Source organism: Acinonyx jubatus, chromosome D4 (assembly GCF_027475565.1).
Source record: "Acinonyx jubatus isolate Ajub_Pintada_27869175 chromosome D4, VMU_Ajub_asm_v1.0, whole genome shotgun sequence".
NCBI lineage: Eukaryota > Metazoa > Chordata > Mammalia > Carnivora > Felidae > Acinonyx > Acinonyx jubatus.
This window is the reverse complement of record NC_069391.1, coordinates 88749839-88764985: the sequence shown is the minus strand read 5'-3', so window position 1 is coordinate 88764985 and position 15147 is coordinate 88749839. Positions and strand designations below refer to the sequence as shown.

The 15147-nt window shown below is 45.4% G+C and overlaps 1 long non-coding RNA gene across 2 annotated transcripts in view; it reads left to right on the top strand.

Annotated features, from left to right (window-relative positions):
• Positions 1 to 15147, top strand: part of LOC113594265 (uncharacterized) — a 48849-nt gene that overhangs the window by 13921 nt on the left and 19781 nt on the right. Inside the window, exons 3-4 of one of the 2 annotated variants that reach the window (XR_003414620.2) lie at positions 3695 to 3823; positions 12169 to 13636. This is a non-coding gene — a long non-coding RNA (uncharacterized LOC113594265). Of the gene's footprint in view, positions 1 to 3694; positions 3824 to 12168; positions 13637 to 15147 lie in introns of those variants that run through there. The other variant, XR_003414619.2, reaches the window with a different exon arrangement.

Below are 15147 nucleotides of genomic sequence, written 5' to 3'. Positions count from 1 at the left end.
TAGAAACCCTATTTCTGCTGTGTAGTTTATGAAGCCACCTGAAAATGATAAGTCTGAATAGCTCTGATTAGTCCCTGGTATTTAATCAGAATGGAGAAGAGTGGAACCCTCCATTTGGGTATATTGAGTCAATCATGGTCCAGAGGGAAGGAAGTTATGTTCAGTAAGGATATTGACAAATGCCAGGACCTTTGGTTTCTTTTGTAGAGTGTGTATTATAGTTGCCACCAAATTGAAAAGGTTTCATATCTAAGAACAAACATCAGTTCTTGAACAGTTTTGCCTCAATCATCATACACAAACCCAAGTATCTTCTGTTCAACTGGAAAAGCAAACAATAATTGAAACACTCATGTTGATGACATTTTAACACCATGTAATTAATCACTTTCTCTTTTTTGAGCTGCCAGTTTTGTTTTCACTGTAGACCTAGATCAGGGAAGGGCAATATCAAAAGAGTCCTCAAACATTTAATCACATCAAGATATGAACATATGTCAGAGTTTTCTAAAGATAAGAAATTATTAAAACCAGAAAAGCAACATTTAAATTAAGCATACTAGTAAGTAAATATAGCTTTTTAGAAATGAGGAACTTTTGTTTAAAATGATTCAAGGTGGGGCTCCTGCTGGCTCAGTCGGTTAAGTATCCCACTCTTAATTTTAGCTCAGGTCCTGAGCTTATGGTCCATGGGTTCAAGCCCCGCGTCAGGCTCTGCTCTGACAGTGTGGAGCCTGCTTGGGATTCTCTCTCTCCCTCTCTCTCTGCTCCTCCCCCACTTGTGCTCTCTCTGTCTCAAAATAAATAAATAAACGTAAAATAATAATAATAATAGAAATAAAATAATTCAAGAAATCAGTGCTACAAACAGAACAGCCTCCTGAAACTCTGCTCTTCAGTAGATAAGAGTTAACTGTGGGGTTGTGTCTTCCACTGGAGACAAAGGACTCTTTTGTTGTTTCCTGTTTTCTTTAGAGCACACTGTATATTCAAAGATCAAAGTAATATTTGTCTGAACTGTTTGTTCTCTTTATCATTCATAAGCTTTTTCAGTCAAACACATTTTAATGTGCATGTTTATTTATTTAAATACACACAAATGTACATATGTGTAGTTAGATAACAATTTAAAGTCTTAATTTCAGCCTTTTAAAACAAATTAACAGTAGCAAATGTAGGGCAACAGGCAGTATATATCCCACCTACATTTACCATCTTAATTGGAACTTCACCAAAAGCAAGTATGTATTAATAGAGTGATCGATCATTTTTGTAATCTGTATGCATTTTAATCACCAAAGATTTCAGATGACAATGTTATTTATTAACTTAATATTAGTCCCAGGGGTTAAAATCAAAAGATCTCAAGAATTATATCTAAAGTGTAACATAATCCTCAACTTTAAAAACAAAGAGGTGATGTTTAAAAGTCATATGCAGAGGGGCACCTGGGTGGCTCATTCAGTTAAGTGCCCAGCTCTTGGTCTCCACTCAAGTCATGATCTCACAGTGCATGAGATCGAGCCCCACATCAGGCTCCGCGCTCACAGTATGGAGCCTGCTTGTGATCTTCTCCCTCCCTCTCTTTCTCTGCCCCTCCCCCACTTGCTCTCCATCTCTCAAAATTAATAAATTTTAAAAAATAGTTTAAAAAATCACATGCAGATAGCAGAAGTGAAATAACCATGTTAAAACCATTTGCATTATTTTTTGGAGTTTACAAAAACCCATTGTTTTTATAAAACAGGAGTTATTTCTTAATTTAGTTAAATGCACATGTTTGTATTTTCATGCCTGAAAATATCGTATGTAAAGAATAATTTATCTGACCCACAAAACCAACAGAGGATATTCATAAGGTTTAAAATAATGAGGTTAGGGGCACCTAACTGGCTCTGTTGGTTAAATGCCGACTCTGGATTTCTGCTCAGGTTGTGATCTCACGGTTTGTCAGTTCCAGCCCCACATCGGGCTTTGTGCTGTCAGCGAGGAGCCTCCTTGGGATTCTTTCTCTCTCTCTCTCTCTCTCTCTCTCTCTCTGCCCCTTCCCTCTTTGTGCTCACTCTCTTGCTCTCAAAAATGAATAAACTTTAAAAACGTAAAATAATGAGGTCAGAGAGAAGATACACAGCCCTTTTTTAACTCAGAATTGCCACACTGATATAATTTGCCCAAGAATTCAGGTAAAACAGCAGTATTTCTCCTGCAACTTTTAATACAATTTATATACCTCTGCACTTACCAACAACATTTTTGAACTTGTTTAACTTACATCTAATAGTATTGATTTTTAAAAGAACTTTTTCTGCATTTTGGGCGGTCCAGGTATGCAGACGCTTCATCATTGTGACAGATTTCCTCTTGGCCACTTTCCTAAGGGAGGGAGTTATGTTGAAACACCAGCACCCTTAAAACCTTAGGAGTTTATTTTGTTAGGCAACCTATTTTGTTGTTGTTGTTGTTGTCGTGCTCGGATGGAGGTTCTATTTATTTTTTAAGCTTTATTTATTATTTATTACTGAAGTGTAGTTGACGTACAATGTTATATTAGCTTCAGGTGTATAATGTACTGATTGTACAATTCTCTCCATTACTCAGTGCTCCTCATGATGAATGTAGGTACCCCTGCCACCACATAAGGTTATTACAATCTTATTGATTCTACTCCCAATGCTGTACTTTTCGTCTCTGTGACTTATTTAGTTTACAACCGGAAGTTTGTGCCTCTTAATCCCCTTCACCTGTTTCACGCATCCTTCCGCCCACCTCCCCTCTGGCAGCCACCAGTTTGTTCTCTGTATTTCAGAGTCAGTTTGTTGTTTCATTTGCTTGTTTGTTCACTTATTTACTTTTTTTTAATGTTTATTTTTGAGAGAGACAGAGAAAGAACGCAAGCAGGAGGGGCAGAGAGAGAGGGAGACACAGAATCCGAAGCAGGCTCCAGGCTCCGAGCTGTCAGCACAGAGCCCAACACGGGGCTCGAACCCACAAACCGTGAGATCATGACCTGAGCCGAAGTCGGACGCTTAACCCACTGAGCCACCCAGGCGCCCCTGTTTTGTTTTTTAGATTGCACATTTAAGTGAAATCATACGGTATTGTCTTTCTCTGACCTATTTTACTTGGCATAACACCATCTGGGTTCATCCATGTTGTTGCAAATGGCAAGCTTCCATTCTTTTTATGGCTAAGTACTGTTCCACTGTGTGTGTGTGTGTGTGTGTGTGTGTACCACCTCTTTATTCATTCATTTATTGAAAGACATTTGATTGCTTCCATATTTCGGCTATTGTAAATAATGTTGCAACAAGCATAAGGTTGCATACATCTTTTTGAATTAATGTTTTTGTGTTCTTCGAGTAAATAGCCAGTAGTGGAATTACTGGATCCTAGGATATTTCCACTTTTAGTTTTTTTTTAAGTTTATCTATTTATTTTTGAGTGAGAACCAGCGTGCACACATGCACACAAGCAGGGGAGGGGCAGAGAGGGAGGATCCCAAGCAGACTCAAACCCACAAACCATGAGATCATGACCTGAGCCAAAATCAAGAGTCAGGCACTTAATTAATTGACTGAGCCCCCCCGGCGCCCCCTCTGTTTTTAATTTTTTAACAAACCTCCATACTGTTTTCCACAGTGGCTGCACTGGTTCACATTCCTATTTTTAATTGATGCTTCTTAACTCTCTCTAGGCCAAATGAGTCCAAGGAACGTCCTGTACTTCCCACTTGGAGAGAAGGGGGAGCAGAAGCACCCCCTGGGGCACGAGCCAGGTCAGCTGCTGTCACTGGAGAGACATGGCTGGGCAGCTGGCATCACAGGTCTGGCAGAACAGCAGCCACTAACCCCCAGTTTGTATCCATGGCAGTGCTCCTTCGCTCTGTGTAATGTCTGCCCGTAACCCATCCACCATCACTGGCTCCGTTTACCTCCTCTCATAACCGCATCTCTCCCTGTCGGATGAAAGGCTCACTCCCTTGGATAGCTGTTAAAATGGCTTCCTTGTTAAGGGAATGTGCCTTTGTTTAGCCCTTATTATCAAAGGATTTTTTCCTTGATGTTCTAAAGTTTCAGGAACACAGTGCGCCACTTCTGTGACATAACGTGTTCTTGTCCCACTGGTGCACTGCCATCTGAGTTACGTCACCCATGACCTATTACATAGCTCCAGATGGTTGCTTTAAGATACGAATCGGGCCATATCCCACTCATCGCTTGGAAATGTTGTGATCTTTAGTTGTATTGCTCTACCCTTTTGTCAACAACTTGTCAGTTTATTTTGTTTGTTTTTAGTTTTTGAGAGAGGAGAGATAGCGAGCGCGAGCTCAGGGAGGGGCCAAGGAAGAGAAAGAGAATCTTAAGCAGAGTCCATACTCAGCACAGAGCCCGACACGGGGCTCCATCCCATGACACTTAGATCGTGAACTGAGCTGAAACCAAGAGTCGGACACTCAACTGAGTGAGCCCCCCAGGCACCCCAACTTCTCAGATTATAGTCTGTCAATTTGCAGACCAAATTTTTTTTATTTATTTTTTTTAATGAAATTTATTGGCAAATTCGTTTCCATACAACACCCAGGGCTCATCCCAACAGGTGCCCTCCTCAATGCCCATCGCCCACCCCCCATCAACCCTCAGTTTATTCTCAGTTTTTAAGAGTCTCTTATGGTTTGACTCCCTCCCTCTCTAACTTTTTTTTTTCCTTCCCCTCCCCCATGGTCTTCTGTTAAGTTTCTCAGGATCCACATAAGAGTGAAATCATATGGTATCTGTTTTTCTCTGTATGGCTTATTTCACTTAGCACAACACTCTCCAGTTCCATCCACGTTGCTGCAAAAGGCCATATTTCATTCTTTCTCATTGGCACGTAGTACTCCATTGTGTATATAAACCACAATTTCTTTATCCATTCATCGGTTGATGGACATTTCGGCTCTTTCCATAATTTGGCTACTGTTGAAAGCGCTGCTATAAACATTGGGGTACAAGTGCCCCTGTGCATCAGCACTCCTGTGTCCCTTGGGTAAATTCCTAGCAGTGCTATTGCTGGGTCATAGGGTAGATCTATTTTTAATTTTTTGAGGAACCTCCACACTGTTTTCCAGAGTGGCTTGCAGACGAAATTTTGGTATTGTTTAGGACTCCGTGTAAAATACGTTGTAATTATGTTTTCAGCTGTAGCTTGGAATGGAGCCAACTTGTTATCTCCCCAATCTTTGGTTGACCGTGGTCTTGTAGTGGCAGGTATCTGGCAGGCAACCCGGGTATCAGCACGGCACCAAGACAGGGATTTCCCAGGGCCCAGGGGCATCCCCTCCAGCTCCCCGCCTCCCCCATCCAAGTTTGTCACCGCCAGCAAGCCCCCTCCTGGGGAAGTTGTGTCTTCCCACAGGAATGGCGTGCCGCAGGTTCTGGGTCAGCCTGCTCTGTGCTGTACCTCTTTGTTTTATAGGGGACTTGGGTCCCCCCAAGTCTGGTTAGTTAGTATTTTCCAGGTTGTTGTAACACTCAACACACTGTCAGAGCACACACACGTGTGTGTGTATGTGCATGCGTGAAATTGTTGTCTATTTAGATCCAGACTAGAACACACTTTTAGCCCCAAAGCCTGCTTGCCGACATGAAGCAGGGGTAAGAAAACATGGTTATCAAAAATAGCAACTTCAAAAGGATGGGACAGTGGGAGAGAGTGAAGGGCTCGCGTAGCTCGCTCACAGGCCATTTTGCTGCTGTGAGGGTGCTCATTCTAGGTTCCTGGGTCTTTCCACAACCTCACAGAGGGGTTGCCGGAGGCGAGAACACATATCCCCAACACCTTAATGCACCATTGGCTTTGCGTGGTCGTCTTGTCTTGGGATGCTCATTCTAGGCTCCTGGGTCTTTCCACAACCTCACAGAGGGGTTGCCGGAGGCGAGAACACGTATCCCCAACACCTTAATGCACCATTGGCTTTGCGTGGTCGTCTTGTCTTGTCAGAAAGAGAGCCATTATTTTATGTTTCCTGTACAACATCTGGTCCTAAAACCCTCTTCGGATGATGTCCAAAGGTTCTTTTGCTCTTTGGCTGTTCAGATCTTTTTTCCCCCTCAGCCACTTTCCAAACTTTTTCTTCCATGTCTGTAATAAGTGACAGGGTTTTGGTTTTTGTTCGTTTGTTTGTTTTTATGATCAGTCAGTCCCCAAAGTTTCCCAAGAAAGAGGGGGACAAAAGGAATTAGAAGGAGCCACTACAACCCTATTAGGATGATTAAAATAAAAACCCCAACGACGCCAAGTGCTGACAAGGATGTGAGACAGCAGGAACCCCACGCATCCTGGGGGTGCAGGACGGAGCACAGCCCCCAGGAGGGGGGCTCAATAGTGTCCCCAGAGTTCAACAGACACTTAGTGGATGCCTGGGAGTCCCACTGCTGGGATTTGACCTCGAGAAATAAAACATTCTGTTCAGACAGAAACTTGTAGAAGCTTTAGCCATAATTGTCAAACACTGGACACCACCCAGTGTCCTCTGGCACAAGAGAGGATGAGCGACCATTCCACGGGGTTATGCCCAGCAGCAAGAAGGGACTCGCAACTGACACGTTTGGCACCCAGGGTCCACGTCGGGGGCCTGGCGCCCAGAAAAAGAAGCCTGGCTGCGGGCGTCAAGGGTGACGTGATCCCCTTTGTCAGACAGTCTTGGAAAGACAAAACTACAGTGACCAAGTGGCTCAGAGCAGGATCTGTTTTTTCTCTCTCTCTGTTAACTCATTATGTTTTCCTAAGATTTGATCAAACTCTTCACTCCTTTAGTCTCACCTGGTATAAGTTCCTCAGTTTTGTGATCGGTGACAGGGCCACGAGCAGTATTTTTGGGTCTGCGGGTCATGCTCTGTGCCCTCGACCATGGCGATCCTCTTTCTGCCCCCAGGCAGAGTCGGGGGAAGGTGGGTTCGGCAGGAGCCATCTGGGGTCAGCCCCCAGGCCCTGCTCCGGCTGACTTCGGGCTTGCCCACACTCCTCACAGCTCACCAACCCCGGGGACATCTCCTTCGCCTTTGGGTTTTCTGGGTTGTCTTTTCTCTTTAGATTTGATCAGGCTTCCCTTGAATTTTTGGCCTGGATTTATTTCCTAATCTCTTGCTTAAAGCCTTTCTAATTGTAAAAACTCATCAGTTTTCCCAGTCTCCTAGGTTGGAGGTCTTCCTTTTAAGTATTCCTTTCATGCCAGAGAGCATTTCTGCAGTGTAACCTGGTTTTTCCCGTGCACTTAGTTGGGGTTCATCCCATAGTCATCGCCTGCTGGACACCACCAGTCAGGTGGTCCAGGCAAGCAGTCCGGGACATCCCAGCACAGAAGGACAAATTAGGCCACTCCAAGCACTTAGATCATTAAGACAGTTAAGACACACAGGGAGGAGCAAAGGGAGAGAAGTAGGGTTCACTAATGGTCTCAGGGTTGGGTGCAAGCAGGTGGGTGGGGATTCACTCCCCGAATCCTCGATACGCTGTGTTAATGTCACCTGTGTGTCTGTCTGTCTGTCTTTGCTGCGTGAACCATGCCAGCCTTGTTGTCACAAGGGCCAGACGGACGTTTGAACAAGGAGACCCAATCCGGAGAGGTGCCCCTGTCCCCATCACTGTTGCCAGCCAGCTCACTATTGTGAGCAGCTCCACAGCTCGGGGTTCTATTTGCATTTCTTAGACTGAGGACACGAGGGCCAGACAGGGTGGCCGAATGAAAACCTCGTGAATATTTAGAGTCACGAACTGCAGGTACCTCTTAGTCTTTCCGTTCCCTCTCTGTCTGTGTTTAACACACACAGGCTCTGCTTGCGAACTTATTTTTATTGAACACATCCTAGGAATGCTGCCGATGGCTTTCGTTCTACTTGCGGATACCTATCCGACTTAGCACCTTTCCCCTTGTCTTGGTTTCTCGTCTTCTAGAGCACTGTTGGCTAGTGACAAATAAGACCAAAAATAAAAAATGCCCTATGCTACCCCCCCACCCAATCTGTCGAGAAAAGGGTGTGGGCGTGGGAGAGTCAACATGCACGTTGGTGTTTTCAAGGGTTTTCCTCTCCCCCTCTGACCCCTGGTGCTGGGGCCGTTAGCCCTGGCTGTTAGCAAACGGGGTTTTGCTTCTGCAGCCAAATGGACCTCCCGGTACCAGGCTCCAGAACAAGACCCACTTCCTCAGTCACCGACAGAACCGAACAGCTACCGGGGCTGTCCTAACCGCTGGCCTCCCCATCTTTGGGGGACCTACGGCCCAAGGCATGGAGGAGTGGAGAAGGCCCACCTCTGCAGATGGGTACCCCCCCCCCAGAGAGACGGAAAAGGAAGGGGCCAAGCCACTGAGCCTTACGTGCCTTGCCCCAAATGACCAGCCAGACTCTTGTTACTCTAAGGTGAAAATTCAGAAAACCACAAAAGACGAATATATGACATAAGGGCATTGTTGTTAGATATATACTGGAAAGCACTAACCAAGTCAAGAAACCGAGAGTGGCCATCCGACCTGGAAGATTCTTCTGTATGTCCCCTGCCACCTTCAGTAGCCATCGCAGTGACAGAACCACCATCCTGACTTTGATGATAATCAGTCATATGAGCCCTTTTTTCCTCCGTGGGGCAAGGAGAGAGTAGAAGGGGCCCAGAGTGTCACTCCAGTGAGATCCTTCCACGTGGAAACCAGAAGAGTGACGTAAGGAAGTGTTTGCTCCCAGCCTCTGGCCCCTAGTCACCAGGGAATCTTCTCAAAGTATATTATTCCTGGGTGGTATATTGTTGATTACTATGTCTGTTTAAGTATTGAATTTATTGCCTTAAAATAGCACTAAAGTCCCAATTTCTGACACTTAAAATAGCCCCAGCTTTCTTTGTAAGAGTAAGAGTTGTAAACAGTCTTATCTGTGTAAATGTATATTTACCATACACTGAGTTCTCCCCCCTTCTGGCCCTGGGTCTCCTCAAGGTGCTTCGTACCTACTCAGTCCTTATATGGGCTACTGTTCGGCGAATGCTTTGGGATGGGAAGATGACATTTATTTGCTTTCACCCTCAAAGTCACCAGCTTCTTAAAAATGTTTTCCTTGGCAGTGTATCTACACAAGAAACAAAATTAATACGATCGAGAAAGAAATTTAAGCTCAAAGAAAAAGCAAATAGATTTAAAATCAGCTGCCTATCATATGTGTTTATATGCATTTAGAAATAATCGGATACATACCTAAATTACTTAATCTTTATAGTTTAGAAGTGGAAAGCAGCTCAGAGGCTGTGTCATCTAAACTCTTCATTTTTATGGGGGAAGGAAAGTGAAATCCAGAGAACCTGATTCTTGTCAATCAGAATAAATGTTACAAATAGTACCGAGTCCTGACTCTTTCCACTGTATCAAAATAGTTACGCTGACAGTAGAGTTGGCTTCAGCACCACAAAGAAGACGTTAATATGCCAAAGTCTCGATGCGATGCCAGCGAGATACTCATTTTCAAAGCAGATCATTTCTTGAATCTTTTCTTGTGAGAATATTGTATTGTAAACAATTGTATTGATTTTACCGTGAAATCAACCTGTCACCCAGCTTCAATACTTGTTAACTGTATCAGTCAGGAAAGGCTATGTTATACCTCAGTAACAAACAACCTCAGTGGCCTTACAGCAGTTTTTTTTTTAATATTTTTTTATTTACATTTATTTGTTTTTGGGGGGTGGGGAGGGGCAGAGAGCGAGGGAGCCGCAGAATCCAAAGCAGGCTCCAGGCTCTGAGCTGCCAGCACAGAGAACTCATGAACCCAGAGAACATGAACTGAGCCGAAGTCGGAGGCTTACCCGACTGAGCCACCCAGGTGCCCCATAGCAGTTTTTAAAGCAACAAAATGTATTGCTCTGTGTCCAGCATAGGTCGGCGGGAAGGCAAGGGTCTTTGCTTGCGGACCCGGGTTGACAGAGGCTCCAACATCAAGGCAAGAGACTTCTGAGTGCTCCATGGTGCAGGCCGAGAGCAGGCTGAGAGCCAGTGTAGACAAGCAGACGCTGCCCTTGAAGTTCCTCATTACTTCTGCTCATGCTCCATTGGCAGATCTGATGACCTGTCCATTAGGGTAGTAACTTCAAGAACATGGTGGAGTGTAACCCCCCACCCCGCCCAGGCCATCAGAAAGGAGGGGGGACCAGATGTTGGTGAACGTTAGTAATGTCTAACTCCGTTCTGTTTGTTTCATTAATTTGTGTGTGTGTGAAACATTTTAAACCCCTAAATATTGTGTCATGTATCTCTTTAAAAGAAAGACATCCCTCTCCCACATTTTTTCTGCCGTATTTGCAATGTGAGTTATAGACATTATGACAGTTCACCTCTAAATGCTTCACCAGTATGCCTTTCTTTTTTAAAAAAAATAAACTTCTAGGGGGGTGCCTGGGTGGCTCAGTCTGTTAAGCGTCTGACTTCAACTCAGGTCATGATCTCATGGTTCATGAGTTCAAGCCCCATGTCAGGCTCTGTGCTGACAGCTCAGAGCCTGGAGCCTTCTTTGGATTCTGTGTATGTGTGTGTGTGTGTCTCTCTCTACCCCTCCCCAGCTCACTCTGTCTCTCTCTCTCTCTCTCTCTCAAAAATAAAAATAAATATTAAAATAAAAAAGAAACTTTTAGGGCCATTTGGGTGGCTCAGTTGGTTAAGTGTCTGACTTTGCCTCGGGCCTCATGGTTCGTGAGTTCGAGCCCCATGTTGGGCTCTGCTCTGACAGTGCAAAGCCTGCTTGGGATTCTCTCTCTCCCTCTCTCTCTGTCCTCCCCCACTCACGTGTTCTCTCTCTCAAAGATAAATAAACATTTCCAAAAATGGAACTTTTACTCTATAGTCACATGATCACCATCATACCTGACCAAATGAATAATGCCCCAGTATCTCCAATGTCAAGTCCTAGTTCAGCTTTCCAGCTGTGTCACGGTTGTCTCAGGACTTGCTTTTTTGTGTCCACGCCAGGCCCCAGTTAAGGACCGTGCACCGCATTACTATGTCTAGTGTAATCTCTCTTAATAAAACGTAGTCCCCTGCTGTGCGTGCCCGAGCCTTGTTACACGACCCTGACTTTCTGAAGGCACAGTTATACTATGTACTGAACGCAGTCCTAAGTGTCAGCGTCCCACCTCCTGATTTTGCCTGTCTCCTTTATCCTGGATTTGTCCGTAACCCGGAAGGCAGACAGAAAGGCTTCATTCAACTCAGGCTAACCCTGTGGGACGAGGACACTTCCTAGGTGCTGGTGTAAAGTCCACAAGGCTCCAGGAAGGAGGAGCCGTGGTCCGATCGCCCACTGTCGGTGCCGCTAACGCTGATTACGCGTGGTTCTTCCACGCGGGCTGCCTGTGCCCCTGCCAGCAACAAGGGGTCTGGGCAGTGATATTTTGGCACATGTCAGTTCCCCGCCGAGCCTCGAAGAAAAACATTTTAAGAAGCAATAGCCGTTTCCACTTGCAACTCTCCCCGGCAGTGACATTGCAAATAAATATAGAGATGCAACAAAAAGCAACCGGTCAGTGTAGAAAATCTGCTATTTGAATGTCTGAAGTTGGCAAGGGGGGTGTCCAAGTCCTAGTTAAAATGCCTCTCCTTCCAGGATTCTCCTGTGGTTGTGCCCCGGGGTCTGTGACACCAGGGCTTCTGGGTTTTGCTCCTCCCTCTTCAGCTTCTCCTTACAGATGCCTTCCTGCTCCTAAGTATGGATGCTGTCCTAGGTGCTGTCCTCTCTGCTCCTGACATGCTCTCTTGGGCTGATGTCATCCGCATCCACGGCTTCAGCTGCAGTCCGTGTGCCATGAGTCATAAATCTCAGTATATTGGTTAGGATGTATATGTACTTAGAGATACATGCATGTGTATCTATGCATGACATGTACACAGTATCTCATATATGGGAAGGAGGGATTGAGAGAGAGAGAGAGAGAGAGATTTATTATAAGGACTGGCTCATGCAATTATAGGCAAGTCCTAAGATCTGCTGTGTGCAAGCTGGAGCCCCAGGGGCCTCTGGGGTACATTCCAGCCCAAGTCCAAAGGCCTGAGAATCCGGGGAGCTGATGGCAGAATTCCCAGCCCAAGGGCAGGAGGGCGTATCCCAGTGCAAGTAGCCGGACGGAGAGCAAATTCTCCCTTCCTTTTTTTGTTCTATTCAGGCTGAGGCCCACCCACACTGAGGAGGGGGCAATCTGCTTTATCCAGTCCACGTACCCAAACGTGAATCTCTGCGGAAACACCCTCACGGACACACTCAGAAATACCGTTTACCCAGCGCCTGGGTGCCCTGGGATCCAGCAAGTTGATGCGTAAACTTAAGCACCACACGCAGTACGCCTGACCGCTCGGCTAATGTGGCGGCGCCTCCGTCCTCAACGTGTTGGAAACAAAGTCGGCTTGCAAAGCTTAACTCACTCTCACCTCCGATCTTTCCAAGAATACTCCTTAACATTGTGTACAACTGTGCAGCCGTTTCTCTCGCGCTCCTTGCTGCCATTAGGGAAAACACGGACGAGAAGTCCCTCCTGCATGCTAAACTTGGCCTCATCTGATCATCCGAGCAGCTCTTCTCGGTCTCTTGGGTGACCATCTCCTCCTTCCTCACACCTGGCGTGGAGGTGACAGGTGTCTAGAAGTCGTGGAAGAAGAAAGTGTGAGGGTGGCTGGGGCAGGTTCTCTGCTCACCCGCGGCTTCTACCGTGTTTTGTCGGGTTCCCCACGGACCTCCTAAGCTCCTTCTTGGAGGAAAAAGAAACAGGATTGAGCACAAAACGGCATGTCATTATGTCAGGGGGCAGCCACGCCTGGATGACTCTACGTGGCTGTAGGCTACCCCATCTCCTCTAAAATATAATGAAATTGAAGGGAAAAAAGGCTAGACACCCCAAAACCTGAAGAGAAAGGTGATCAGGGTGTCAAAGGTATGCAGTGGCACGCTTAATGCATTTTCCTATCTTCTCAGTATCTTTCTCACTGAAAAATCTGATGACGAGTTGGCCAGTTTTTGTTTTAAATAAAACAGATTTGAGGCAGAGGCCATCTATCTTATCTGTGCCTTGCTCCCCCACAAAGAAAACATCTTAGCAATTTCTATACGAAGGTACAATTTCTTACCCAGTCTAGAGCATCTTTTCTTAAACATTATGACCTCATGCAGAATGTTTTACACGTATCTATTCAGACTTTCATAAAAACAGCCACCACTTATTCAGTATGACCTTTATTTTTTTTTTTTTCATTTTAAAGAGAGAGAGAGAGCATGAGCAGGGGAGAAGGGCAGAGGGAGAGAGAGAGAATCTTAAGCAGGCTCCACACCCCACTGGGAGCCTGATGCGGGGCTGGATCCCGTGACCCTGGGATCACGGCCTGAACCAAAATCAAGAGTCGGACACTTAACCAACTGAGCCACCCAGGCGCCCTGAGATGATTATTTAAGTGCTCAGGCACCCCCCAAAAACTTGTGAAGTATGTCTGTGATCATAATAAGAGTGGCCAGGCACTTTGCTAAGCGTTGAACGTAATTCTCTTTGCAACCGATGCATCTTTGTATTTTAATCATCACTTTTGATAAGGAAGTGGAAAGCTGGATAGTTACAAGGGAAACTTACCCAGTGTCCTGTAGCTAGTAAGAGCCAGGGCTGGTGCTTGAGCTCCTGACCGAATGATTCTGCTTCCACTTTTTCAACCTGTTTAGTGGCTGTTTTCCAAGAGGATGGCATTCTGTGGGCGCTGTTCCCGCTTCGTGTGAGAGCATCTCTGTGTCTCTCTGTGCATTTGGGATCTGTGCTCACTCTCTCCCTGGGTCTTTATCAAAGCTATCGGCCATGTCTTTATTTCTCTGGGCTTTGCGGCTTCATATCCTATTTCTCTGCGTTTCGCTGCAGTAAATGTTCAGAATGTAAAACAAAACCATAGATTTTTGCCACGTGACACATTTCTGGAGCAGGGTGTTATGGTCCCTATTGTTTTAACATCAAATTAAAAAAATTTTTTTAATGTTTATTTATTTTTGAAGGAGAGAGAGAGAGACAGAGCATGAGCAGGGGAGGGGTAGAGGGAGAGGGGGAGACACAGAATCCGAAGCGGGCTCCAGGCTCTGAGCTGTCAGCACAGAGCCCGCCGCGGGGCTCGAACTCACGGGCCGCAAGATTATGACCTGACCTGAAGTCGGACCCTTAACTGACTGAGCCACCCAGGCGCCCCTTAGCATCAAATTTATATTTAAAACTAAGTTTTAGGGGTGCCTGTGTAGCTCAGCTGGTTAGGCGTCCAACTTCAGCTCAGGTCATGATCTCGCAGTCCGTGAGTTCAAGCCCTGCATCGGGGCTCTGTGCTGACAGCTCGGAGCCTGGAGCCTGCTTCGGATTCTGTGTCTCTCTCTCTCTGCCCCTCCCCATTTGCACTCTCTCTCCTCTCTCTCAAAAATAAATAAACATTAAAAACAATAATAAAACTAAGTTTTATTTTTCATTACTTAGAGATTCTTTTCCTGAAATTCTTCTGAAAAAAATTTAAATCTACAAAAAACTTGAAAAAAGAGTACAGCAAACACGTGTATATACCTTTTACCAATTTGTTAACCGGTAAAAACTATGTTTGTTACCAATAACTGGTGAAAGGTAACCTCACCAGTTGTTTTTCGAAGGGACTTGCAGACATCATGATATTTTATTCCCACATGTTTAAATATGTATGTCTGAAGAATAAGGAAATTGTTCTGTGTAATACCTTTATCACACCTAATACCTGGTAAGTATTCTGCAAAGTCACCGATACTTAGAATTTCCCGGTAGGTCTTCCGTAACTTTTTTTCTATGTAAAATTCACACGTTGCACTTGGTTAGGCTGGTTGTAATCTGAAGCAGTCCCCGCTTCTTCTTTTCCTTCTAAAAACATTCGCTTTTTTGAAGAGCCAGGCGGGCCAGGTGTCCTGCAGAATGTTTGGATCCCAGGTTTCCCCGGCTGTCTCCTCATAGTTGGGCGAGGCTGTGCATGTACGCGTGCACCCTTCCTTCATCAGGACTGCTGTCCTCGGACCGCTTTCACTTCGAGAAGGGCCATTCCGGTCTGCCCCGCTGTGGCTGCTGCGGCTGTTTGATCGCTGCATTCTGCGGCTCTATATTTGCTTGCGTCTCGTA